Raw genomic sequence first — 12,500 nt, forward strand, 5'->3', positions numbered from 1 at the left:
ATCCGGTCTCGGCGACTCACGACCGCAACTGGAGACACACACAGAAACATCGTTCAGGGCTAGGCAAACCAAGACTGTGATCGGAATACTTGGAGTAATAATGTCGTGGGCGTTGGGGCGATAGGAAGGGATGAGGGGGGATCAGGGGAAAGAGGGATGAGAGCGTTTGATAGGGATGGCACGTGTGCGAGGCCACGCGAGGTAACACGGGTGTTATCGGGCTTTAGTAGCAATTACCATGATGGTGTTAGTGGCGGTGATAACCAATTTCTCATTGCGTGGAGATTTTTTTTCTGGTCTTGTAATCTTAATCAAATGAGACAGAGGGTTAGTTAGTTAGTTAGTTAGTTAATTAGTTAATTGTTGCTTTTTGGGTCCAACGGACCATATAGGCCAAATCAGGACCCCTGCAGAGGGATATACGTGCTCTTAATTCATACATTATGTGCAACAAGAGTAAAAGAGAGTTGTACGGAACTAATCTCCTGGCTCCTGATAAAATAACAAGCATTGAAATACACAAGCGACGTTCATCCCTTAATGTGTTGATTTTTGGACAACGTGTCTGTTCAAAAAAAGAAACGCATAGTTGCTACTTGCCAAATTTGTTTTATTTTTCGAAAAAATTAACAGAAAATCCAATATTTAGATTATTTGTTTGAAATTTGGTATGGACACAGTTGAATGCACACACAGTTCATTTGCATCTTCAAATCAATCAGTCAATCAATACGATTGGGTGCCGAGGCTGTCAAGTCAGTAGGGGGTGTGACTGCCTTGAGCAGCAACAACTGCCCGGCACCTTCTGGGCATGGACTGGATCAGATGCCGGATATCTTGCTGTGGGATGGTGTCCCACTCCTCCTGAAGTGCCTGCAATAGATCGCGGTGATTTGCCGGCGCTTCTTCTCGCCTGCGCACACGTCTGTCCAATTCATCCCAGAGGTGTTCTATCGGGTTCATGTCTGGCGACATGGATGGCCAGGGAAGCACCTGGACATGGTGGTCGGTGAGGAACTGGGTGGTGAGTCGTGCTGTGTGCGGGCGAGCGTTTTCCTGCTGGAATATGGCATCCTGGTCAGCCAGAAGAGGAAGGGCGTGTGGGCGCAGAATTTCCTCCACGTATCGCTGGGCAGTTATGCGCCCTTGGACGTGCACCAGGGTGCTCCTTCCAGCGGTATTGATCGCCCCCCACACCATGACGCCTCCACCACCATGAACGGGTGCCTCATCCACACAGTTGGGCGCGTAACGTTCGTTTACTCTCCGGTAGACCCTCCTCCGACCATCATGTCGCTGGAGCAGGAAGTAGGACTCGTCGCTGAACCACACGTGTCTCCAGTGATTCCGGACGGTCCAGCGAAGGTGCTGGTTGCCCCACTGCACTCGGTTCTGGCGATGGCGGCGGGTGAGGACAGCTCCTCTGTGAGGTCTGCGAGCTCTCAAACCAGCTTCATGCAGGCGGTTCCGCACGGTCTGGTCCGATAATCGGTGTGGCCCGGGGAGAGCCTGGACAGAAGATGAGGCCGACAGGAAACGATTCCGGAGGTGGCGGAGCCGTATGAAGCGGTCGTGAGCAGCAGTTGTCGCCCTTGGTCTTCCCGCTCGTGGCAAGTCAGCAACGGAGCCAGTGGCTTGAAACCTGACCCACAGTCTACTGATGGTGCTCTGGGACACGTGGAAGTGCCTGGCGATTGCACTTTGACTTTGGCCTGCTTGTAAACGACCCAATGCAATTTGGCGGTCTTCTCTGCTCAATCGGGCCATCTTTCGTCGCTGAATTGTCGTCTGATTTCTTTGTGGCGAACAATCCGCTTTTATGGGTTATGGAAGACATGGTGAGAGCTCAATATTCCCCGAGTTTCACGAGATTACACTGAAGCATGACGAGTGGTCATGCCAAATGAGCAATTTTGACATTGTAGCCACTGATAACGCATGCGTCACGTGCAGAGCTCACTTGTGGCAATGGACGAAAGGTCGACGACCAGATAAACATTTTCTGCAGTTTGGTGGATATCCTTGTAGCCATATAACTAAATTAACCAAATATTACAAGCTATGCGTTTCTTTTTTTGAACAGTATAGTATTGTGTCATTATAGAAATGCCTTGGATTATTCGTCACATGAGCCTTTTGATGTGAGATGTGTTTCAGCTGCAATACAAAAGCTACGCCTTTAAATCTAAAGACCGTTCATAACGGAAACGTCGCTCTGATCGCTTCCAAAGTTATGCCATAAGATTCAGCGTTACAAATAATGTCACTGCACAGGAGGACTGCCTTCACTTTGCCAAAGGAAGTGTTTTAAAAGCATAAAAAAACGCTCGCGCTGGACCCGAGTACTCTTCAGACATTCACACACACACACACACACACACACACACACACACACACACACACACACACACTCTCTCTCTCTCTCCCTCACTCCTTCTCTCTCTCCCTCTCTCTCTCTCTCTCTCTCACACACACACACACACACACACACACACACACACACACACACTACCACATCTCCATTCTAAAACACGTCACGTTCCAAATCAAAAGACGACATTCTATTTTCTTACGTCACTATTCTTGGTTTACGGTACCATTCGGCGGCTTTGCTACGAGTATGGCATAGTCTTGGTTTGCCGAGACCTTGCACCGTTCTATCAGACTGCCTGGCTGGCTGTTGCACCGCGAATTCCTCCCACCGCCAAGTCGTTTTTTGGTGGTTTATTTCGCATTTAGGTCCCAGGTAACATTATGAAGTTTTAATACGATCAATCGGACCTATTATCAAGTTAGTGTATCAACTTTTGAACGAACTGCGCCCAGTAGTTTCCCAGCAATAAGCTGTTAAGTCGAGACACACACACAGACACACAATTAAAGTCTGCTGGACCCTTGGCCTTGTACTAGCGTACTCGGGGATAATTAAATGTCGTAAAATAGCCACAGTAAGAGCACTCGTGTACACTACATTGAGGTGTGCACGTTAAAGATCCCACGATTGACAAAAGGGTCTTTCCTGGCAAAATTGTATAGGCATAGATAAAAATGTCCACCAAAAATAAATACCCGTGTGACTTGGAATAATAGGCCGTGAAAAGTAGGATATGCGCCGAAATGGCTGCGATCTGCTGGCCGATGTGAATGCGTGATGTATTGTGTAAAAAATTCCATCTCACACGGCATAAATAAATCCCTGCGCCGTGAATATGTGCGCGATATAAATTGCATAAAAAAAATTTTTTAAATAAATAAATCCCTGCGCTTAGAACTGTACCCACGGAATACGCGAGATATAAGCCTCATATTGATTGATTGATTGATGAGTTAGTTTGGGTTATTTACACGGTTGGGTTATTCTTGAGCAAACACGTAAAGAACACAAACATATGGAGCCATTTTGGAAAAGTTTTCTAACGAACTTATGCCGTTCAAGGGACATTCGCTGTACTTTAATTTAGAGACACCTGCAGTGATTTTGTCTAAACTACTCCGTAAGTATGCCACGTAATTAAACTAATTTGAATCATCATGCGGTTTTGTTCTTCAATCTTCATGTGTCAAGAGTCCCGACTTCCGTTCGTCATCATGTGTCAAGAGTCCCGACTTCCGTTCGTCATCATGTGTCAAGAGTCCCGACTTCCGTTCGTCATCATGTGTCAAGAGTCCCGACTTCCGTTCGTCATCATGTGTCAAGAGTCCCGACTTCCGTTCGTCATCATGTGTCAAGAGTCCCGACTTCCGTTCGTCATCATGTGTCAAGAGTCCCGACTTCCGTTCGTCATCATGTGTCAAGAGTCCCGACTTCCGTTCGTCATCATGTTTTATTTAGTCCAGATAAGTACACATTCGTCAACGCAGATTAAAACCGTTGGATTGAGGAAGTTAAACCTGTGGTCTAGCAATCGGATCGCATAACGAAAACAAACACACTGTCCATTGAAGAGCATACACGATCTGGAAAGACAACACAGCATTTAGATTTGAAAGATAGAACGCTCAAACACTAATACTAAGGCATTCCGTGTATGTACGTGTGTTGTCATCTGTTCAACCCAAATCAAAACTCAAGCTGTTGCTCATTGGGTCGATTTAAAAACTGTACCTCTAGCAACAGCGCGTAAAATATGGTGTCTTCTCATAGGCAAAAGGTAGGACGAAAATCCAAAGCGTCAGAAGGCGAGTTGTTCAGCGAATGGTTTGAACCCGCACTGGCTTTGGTTCTGTGGGTGTGCGGTGTCTGTCTCTTTACTGGAAACATTCTGTTTCTTTTTTGCGAGTGTCTGGGTGGGAATATAAGTCGAACAAAACAAATGACAGGGCTATTTATGCTGTCCCTAAAAGCAAAGTAAAGCGACGTGCATCAGTCTGGCTTTATTCCGCCGTGCTAATGAACTCATCAACACCAACAATGCAGTGTGAGCAGGTTGAGCTCCACGTCGCACAGAGCTGGCTTCCGATACCTGCGCGTTATTGAGGACGTGGTGGAAAGTATCCCTGCCACAGCAAACACCGGTCCAATCTACTGGCAGTGATAATGGGAGCCCGGCGGCCGTCAATACGCAGACTTACGGTGATTAGATTGGCGGAGGGGGCTCCAGCGAGCTGTGATTGCATCCCTTATGATTGGCCATTAGCCCCGCAAAGTGCTGACCGCCCGTTATTGGCCCGCCAGAGAAAACAGACGGTTGTGTGAATGGCTGGGTAAATTGACTCTGCTATTATCCGCTGGTGTGCAGGAATAGAGCTGACTAAGCTAAAAACCGTGAACAGGATCTGTCGTCTGGTGTTAACTGTGTCCAGTGCAGTCGTATTGCAGCTGAAATCAGACCCGAAACGGCTGCCTAAATGGCGGGGTAAAAACGGTCATACACGTAAACATCCACTCGTGCAAAAACACGAGTGTGCGTGGGAGTTTCAGCCCACGAACGCAGAAGAAGAAGAAGAAGACCCGAAACTCAGCGTACACAGTCTGCTGAGTGTTCTGTCGCATCGTCACTATGTCTATCTACGTAGCGGACAGGTCGCATCGTCACTACGTCTATCTACATAGCGGACAGGTCGCATCGTCACTATGTCCATCTACATAGCGGGCAGGTCGCATCGTCACTATGTCTATCTACATAGCGGACAGGTCGCATCGTCACTATGTCTGTCTACATAGCGGACAGGTCGCATCGTCACTATGTCCATCTACATAGCGGACAGGTCGCATCGTCACTATGTCTATCTACATAGCGGACAGGTCGCATCGTCACTATGTCTATCTACATAGCGGACAGGTCGCATCGTCACTATGTCTATCTACATAGCGGACAGGTCGCATCGTCACTACGTCTATCTACGTAGCGGATAGGTCGCATCGTCACTACGTCTATCTACATAGCGGACAGGTGGCATCGTCACTATGTCCATCTACATATCGGGCAGGTCGCATCGTCACTATGTCCATCTACATAGCGGACAGGTCGCATCGTCACTATGTCCATCTACATAGCGGACAGGTCGCATCGTCACTATGTCCATCTACATAGCGGACAGGTCGCATCCTCACTATGTCCATCTACATAGCGGACAGGTCGCATCGTCACTATGTCTATGTACAGAGCGGACAAGTCGCATCGTCACTATGTCCATCTACATCTCGGACAGGTCGCATCGTCACTGTGTCCATCTACATCGCGGACAGGTCGCAGGAGATGTTGAGAGCTAGACAGGTAAGTGGCCCGAGTAACGGACAGACAGGTGCACTTAGGATGAAACACAGCCGTCTGACACTGAACGGACGACTGCTAATGACTATTCTCATTTTAAATTGACATGTTGACAGTGAAGAGCTCTCAGCATGTTGAAGGAGGCGTCATCTCCGAAGACAGAATGTGGTTGCCCTTATGAGTGGTTGGAAGTAGACGGCTGTCAACTGTCAGACTGAAGATTAGCACGATCACAATGCTTCTGTCTGGGCTTGCACACGTGCGCACGCACGCACGCACACTCACACACGCATGTACGCACGCACGCACGCACGTACGCACACATGCACTCACACACACACACACACACACACACACACACACACACACACACACTCATACACACACACACACACTAACAAAGAGCAAAAACCACGGCGTATTTTGAAGAAATAAGTGTAACTTGGTTACAAGCTGGTTTGAGCCAGAGACACAATGACAGAAGTGGTTTTCAATCATGTTCGTGCTGTCCACGTGCATGCAGTCCGTGAATTAAAACTGTATTATTCGCGTTGCACGTGGCAATGTCCATTACAAAACGATAAACCGGCTGTCAATCTGCTGGAAACAGCAATCCAGCTCGCTTTTATCCTATAAAGCTGTTAAAAAAAAATAATGAAAAAAAGTCGATCCAAAACAAAATGTCCTACTTTACTTTATTGCATTCCGTTGGCGCTGTTGTGTTTTGGTGACGACAAGCAAAGTAAAGTGCTTTATTATTGTACATTTAGTCAAGTTTGTGTTGCTATTTTGTTTGTTTGTTGTTGGTACCCTTATTAAAGCAGGGGCGGATCAGTTCATTTTATGGGGGGGGGGGGGGGGGTTTCCAAAAGTATGTTGTGAAGATATGGGTGTGAAGGCGCGAAGCTTGCTAGGGGGGTCCGGGGGCATGCCCCCCCGGAAAATTTTGAAAAAAAGGATGCAAAATGGTGCAATCTGGTGCATTCTGAGGATGATCATTACCAGTTTTAGGCAGCAGATTTTGTCACTGATTAATACCCAAAAAAACACATTTTTTTTTTGGCTGGGGGGGGGGGGGGGGGGGGGGTCCGGAAACCCCAGAAATCCCCCCCCCCTCGTCCGCCCCTGTAAAGTGATATACAGGTAGTTTATGTGCGTGTGCCCTTGACATCTTGTTACCACTACTCTCCCCTTTATTTTCTTTCCGTTGCCAGAGTTCCTTCCCTTTTGTGTTTCCCTCCATCTTCTTGTCCAACCTTGTCCAACCTTGTCCAACCTTGTCCTACCTTGTCCAAACTTGTCCAACCGTGTCCGTGTTCGTTGCGTCAGTGTTGCTTTTGCTTTTTTGTTGTCCTTTGTTTGTGTTTCCTGATGAAGCTTTAATAAGCGAAAATTCGTATTATTGTGCTGTCCCTGAATCAGTGAGTACAGAATTCCTTTTTTTATTTTTTTTTAAAACTTTGTTCGTATCTTCACAGTCACTTTGTTATTTAGAATAGTCAAGTTGTCACTAAATGTCATACAGGACTGGGTGGCCGAGTGGTAACGCACTTGCGCTCGGAAGCGAGAGGTTGCGAGTTCGACCCTGGGTCAGGGCGTTAGCAATTTTCTCCCCCCTTTCCTAACCTAGGTGGTGGGTTCAAGTGCTAGTCTTTCGGATGAGACGAAAAACCGAGGTCCCTTCGTGTACACTACATTGGGGTGTGCACGTTAAAGATCCCACGATTGACAAAAGGGTCTTTCCTGGCAAAATTGTATAGGCATAGATAAAAATGCCCACCAAAATACCCGTGTGACTTGGAATAATAGGCCGTGAAAAGTAGGATATGCGCCGAAATGGCTGCGATCTGCTGGCCGATGTGAATGCGTGATGTATTGTGTAAAACACTCCATCTCACACGGCATAAATAAATCCCTGCGCCTTGAATATGTGCGCGATATAAATTGCATAAAAATAAAAAAAATAAATCCCTGCGCTTAGAACTGTACCCACGGAATACGTGCGATATAAGCCTCATATTGATTGATTGATTGATAAATGTATTCCATAGACTGGGAATCGAGACGAGGGTGATGGTGTACACGTAGGTGTAGAGCGATTTCTAGAAATGTACAGGACAGACCTTTATGAAGGTTTACATGATTGTCAACTCTTCAAAATGGTATCCTTAGACAGTTTTGTTTCAATACATAATTTTTGTGACGTCATTTCCGGCTCTGAAATAAATGAGGCACCACTGTGGCGTCCACACTTTTCAATTAAATAGATGACATTTAGGGGGAACATCCTTTGACTCAGTCTGGACTATGGGCTTGCATTTCAGCTTCGATGCTTAAACATTTATTAATGCATTTGCTAGTTAATAGTCAACCTCACATTTAAATCGCAATTACAGACAGAAATGTGATTTCAGTGAAATCCTTATTTCATCTTAAATTAAAGAATTTATGGATCTACAGAACATCTATACGTTATGTTTAAACTGATATTCGGGCAATAATACAACCAAAATGTGTTTTATGCAAATGAAGGCCCGTGTTGATATGATATCGAGATACCGTCGTCTCATACAGTTTTGGTCAGCCATGACACAGACTGACAGTCTCGGTGAACACGTTTAAGTTCACTGGTGATGTAAAGCTTGGCCTACAGATTGACTTAATGTTTTGATATGGCTTTACATGACTTTTTTTTATTAGAACCACGGCGTGTTGGTTTAAACTGTTTTATTCAACGTTTGTGCATTATTTACAAAAAACGCATATTGAGTAAACAACAACAAGCATAATGCTTATGGTGGTGTTTACAGTTTTCTAGAAAGTACATATAAATGGCGGCTATTGTACAGTTTAAATGAAAAGCAAGCAAACATGAAAAGAAAATTGAATGAAAATTGTACATCAGAACAAAAATCCGTTTAAGAATACATCTATATATATATACGACTAGTGTCTGTCTGTCTGTCTGTCTGTCTGTCTGTGTGTCTGTGCGCGATGCGCGGCCAAGGTTCTCGATGGATCTGCTTCAAATTTGGTGGGCTTATTCAGAGAGACCCCGGACACAACCTCATCGATGAGATATTTCAACAAGTGCTCTCAGCGCGCAGCGCGGAACCGATTTTGGTTCCACCTCAGCTATTTTGGTTCCACCTCAGCTTACCCGGGCCCCCATACCGACACACCATAGCCGCTACACCACATCACAACGCCAAAGTTCTCGGTGGATCTTTTTCAAATTTGGACACCGTATTCAGCTACACCCCGGACACAATATCATCGATGAAATATTTCAACACGGACTCTCAGCGCGCAGCGCTGAACTCATTTTCGTTTTTGCGTTCATTTCACCATTATAAGTAACTCTTCCTTATCTTCTCCAGTGTTTGGCGTTTATCTCCCTTCCTTCGTGTGGCTTTCCCGTTCAGTTCTAAGTTACTATTACTATTTTTAGAATGTCACTGCGCTGTCCACTGCGCTGTCCACAACGCTTCCCTTGCACCCGTAAGTTGTTCTTACTGTCAAAGTGAAAAGGTCGAATCAATTTATAGCCACGCGAAAAATACACTCTCACCTATCTCTATATATTTATAGATACAGATATGCATATATATATACGGCTTCTCTGTGTGTGTGTGTGTTTGTGTGTGTGTGTAGGCAAAAACCTATGTATTATAGAGTTCTGTTTGTGATGGGGTCTAGCGGCTTTTGTCTGTCTGTATGTTCTGGCATGTGAGAAGCCACAGCAGATAATATAGGGCTAAGAAATAAGCTCTAAAATTCTCAATCCCGTTTGACAGGACTTCGCCTTTCAAAGGTGATTGTGGTGAACCGCCACGCTGTCTGTCTCTGTCGCACCGTTCACCCCAAATTCCCGTTTCTGAGGTACTATTTTTAGAATGTCACTGCGCTGTCCAGAACGCTTCCCTTGCACCCGTAAGTTGTTCGTACTGTCAAAGTGAAAAGGTCGAATCAATTTATAGCCACGCAAAAAATACACTCACCTATCTCTATATATTTATAGATATAGATATACATATTATATATATACGGCTTCTCTGTGTGTGTGTTTGTGTGTGTGTGTGGGAAAAAACCTGTTGATTGTAGAGTTCTGTTTGTGATGGGGTCTAGCGGCTTTTGTCTGTCTGTATGTAGTTCTGCTGCAACCGCGAAGCACCAAACAACTTCACAAAATCCAAATCCTGGCCCCCAGGCGCCCTGTAAGTCTCAGACGGCTCGGACAGAGGCGCCGCTTCATGGGACCCCCGGGTTAAAGGCCTCCCTCCTACGCAAAGCCCAGAACAGGAAGGAGGACTCGAAAGAAGAGCAGCTCTTCGAGAGGTTGATGGGGAGAATGGAGGAGGGATTGGCCCAGAGATTCAGAGAATACAAACTTAAAACTGAACAGGAAATAAAGCAGCAGATGAGGGAGGAGCAGGAGAAGGCAGAGCTTGAGCTAGCCGACGCTGCACTAGATAAGCTAAAAACAGGAGAGCAATATGCAAATTTAAATGAACAACAAAGAGGCCTTCAAGGTTTCATCGAGCAGTGCCTCGGCTTCATGGTTAAGGCCAGACAGATGCAGAGTCCTCTCGACCTGATCGACTCCCTCTCAGCTACATACACACAACTCTCCAACACCAAGGTTGAACGCTTCATTCCGGGCGGCGCCACTCTGGCGCTGGGCGCTCTTGCTGGTGCCAAGCAGTTGTCCGTGACGGATATGAAAGCTGTTAAAACCACTTTTTAACCTATTTTAAATCTGCCCTTTAACTTACCTTCTTTGTGCGTGTTAAAATGGCTGAACAAGGTGAAAGCGGTCACGGATTTATCATATTACAGTGGAACTGTCGCTCTATCAACTCTAACTTCTCTCAGCTATATAATTATATATCAAATCACTCTGCTGACATCTTAGTTATCCAGTCAGTCAAGAGAAAACGCTCCCTACTGCCTTCTATAGATGGTTTTGACTTCCCTCCCATAGTAGAGCAAAAGGGCTCAGGGCAACTCATTCAAACAGCTATTTATCTAAAGTCTTCCTTAAATTACAAACCCTTTGCACCTCTCATCCCTAGTTCAGAAAATCTCAGTACATGTGCTGTTGAAATCGAAATAAAAGGATCCAAAAACCTCAACATAGTTAACATATATTACCCCCACGGGTGTAATAAAAAAGGAACTACCGACTGGCTAAAATCCCTGGATCATGGCAGGGCACACTGGTGCGTGATGGGTGATTTTAATAATCACCACCCTCTGTGGGACTCTGCTAACCCTAGATACAAACATGCCAATAGCAACCTTGCTGACGTCATTTTGGAAACTGACTTTTGTATACTAAACGATGGCTCGGCAACCAGACTTCCAGACAGAGCTGACCATTCCCCGTCAGCAATCGATCTCTCCCTTTGCTCAAATGCCATAGTCACTGACATCGACTGGAACGTTTTCCCGGACGCCCTCGGCTCCGATCACTTACCCATTGTTCTTACCTTCCGCCACTTCGCCCCTAATCGCAATAACTCGGAGGTCAGAAAAAAGTACAATTACAAACAGGCAAATTGGGACAGCTTCCGTGCGGAGCTCGAGGGTGTCAGGGAGGAAACTCTCCTTACGGATGACATCGAAGCCTCTTACAATAACATACGTCAATGTATACTCACTGCTGCCAATAATCACATTCCGCTTAAATCAGTAAATCCTAACTGTAAGGCCAAAAGGAATGAGTGGTGGAATGCAGACTGTGATGAAGCCTTGGCAAACAAGCGATATCACATTAGGACATATCTCAGGCACTGCTCAGACGCTAACTTCACGAATATGAAGTCAGCTGAAATACAATTTAACCAGATCACCGCTGAGGCTAAACTTCAAAACTGGGAAAACTTTGTCCACAAAGAAACTAAAGATTACAAAGACTGTGGCAAAATCTGGAAGAAAATCCGCAGATTTAAATGTAGATACAGAACTAAAGAAAAGCCACTACTATCGGGTGATAAAATGACCACAACTGACTCTGAAAAGGCAAACCTATTAGCAGATACCTTTGCCAAAAATAGTCAATCAAAATCCCTAGATACTGAACGACTCAATTATAGGTTAGATCAGGAGAAGGGTTTCACATACCCCCCAGATGACAACCAGTTGCCTATAAACTGCATGTTTAAGGCAAAAGAAGTCCAAAACGCCATCTCTTCTGTGAAAGACCCAAAAAAATCCACAGGTTTAGACCCAATATCATATCACATGATAAAACATCTACCACCTAACTTTGTTAAGTTGCTCACTCAGTTTTTCAACCTATGCTGGTTAAAGGATACTATCCCCGCAGCGTGGTCAGACTCACAAGTAGTAGCAGTATTGAAGAGCGGAAAACCGGGCAATCTACCTGGCAGTTACCGCCCCATATCACTAACCCCCCACCTCAGCAAGATCTTTGAGCGTGTGGTGAACCAGAGGCTGGAGTTCCACCTCAATAAACACAATATCATTCCTACATGCCAGGCAGGTTTTAGGCAAGGTCGTTCGTGTGCGGACCACATTGTGCACGTCACTGAAAAAATCAAAAAGACCTTGGCACATAGTAATAATTCTCTTCTTGGAACCTTCTTTGATATTAAATCTGCGTACGACAGCGTCTGGCATGCTCGTCTACTCCTAAAACTCGGCAGAATCGGTGTCTCTGGCCACATGTACCAATTCATCAAAAACTTCATCAGCAATCGCAAGATGTCTGTCCGGGTGGGCTCTTCGGTGTCCGAAACCCATGCGCTGGACATGGGGGTT

At 45.6% G+C, this 12,500-nt stretch overlaps 1 pseudogene; it reads left to right on the top strand.

Moving 5' to 3' along the window:
* The window catches only part of LOC138957083 (uncharacterized protein PF3D7_1120000-like), a 52,378-nt pseudogene that overhangs the window by 28,980 nt on the left and 10,898 nt on the right, over positions 1–12,500 (top strand).

Source organism: Littorina saxatilis, unplaced genomic scaffold (genome assembly GCF_037325665.1).
Source record: "Littorina saxatilis isolate snail1 unplaced genomic scaffold, US_GU_Lsax_2.0 scaffold_370, whole genome shotgun sequence".
Lineage (NCBI taxonomy): Eukaryota > Metazoa > Mollusca > Gastropoda > Littorinimorpha > Littorinidae > Littorina > Littorina saxatilis.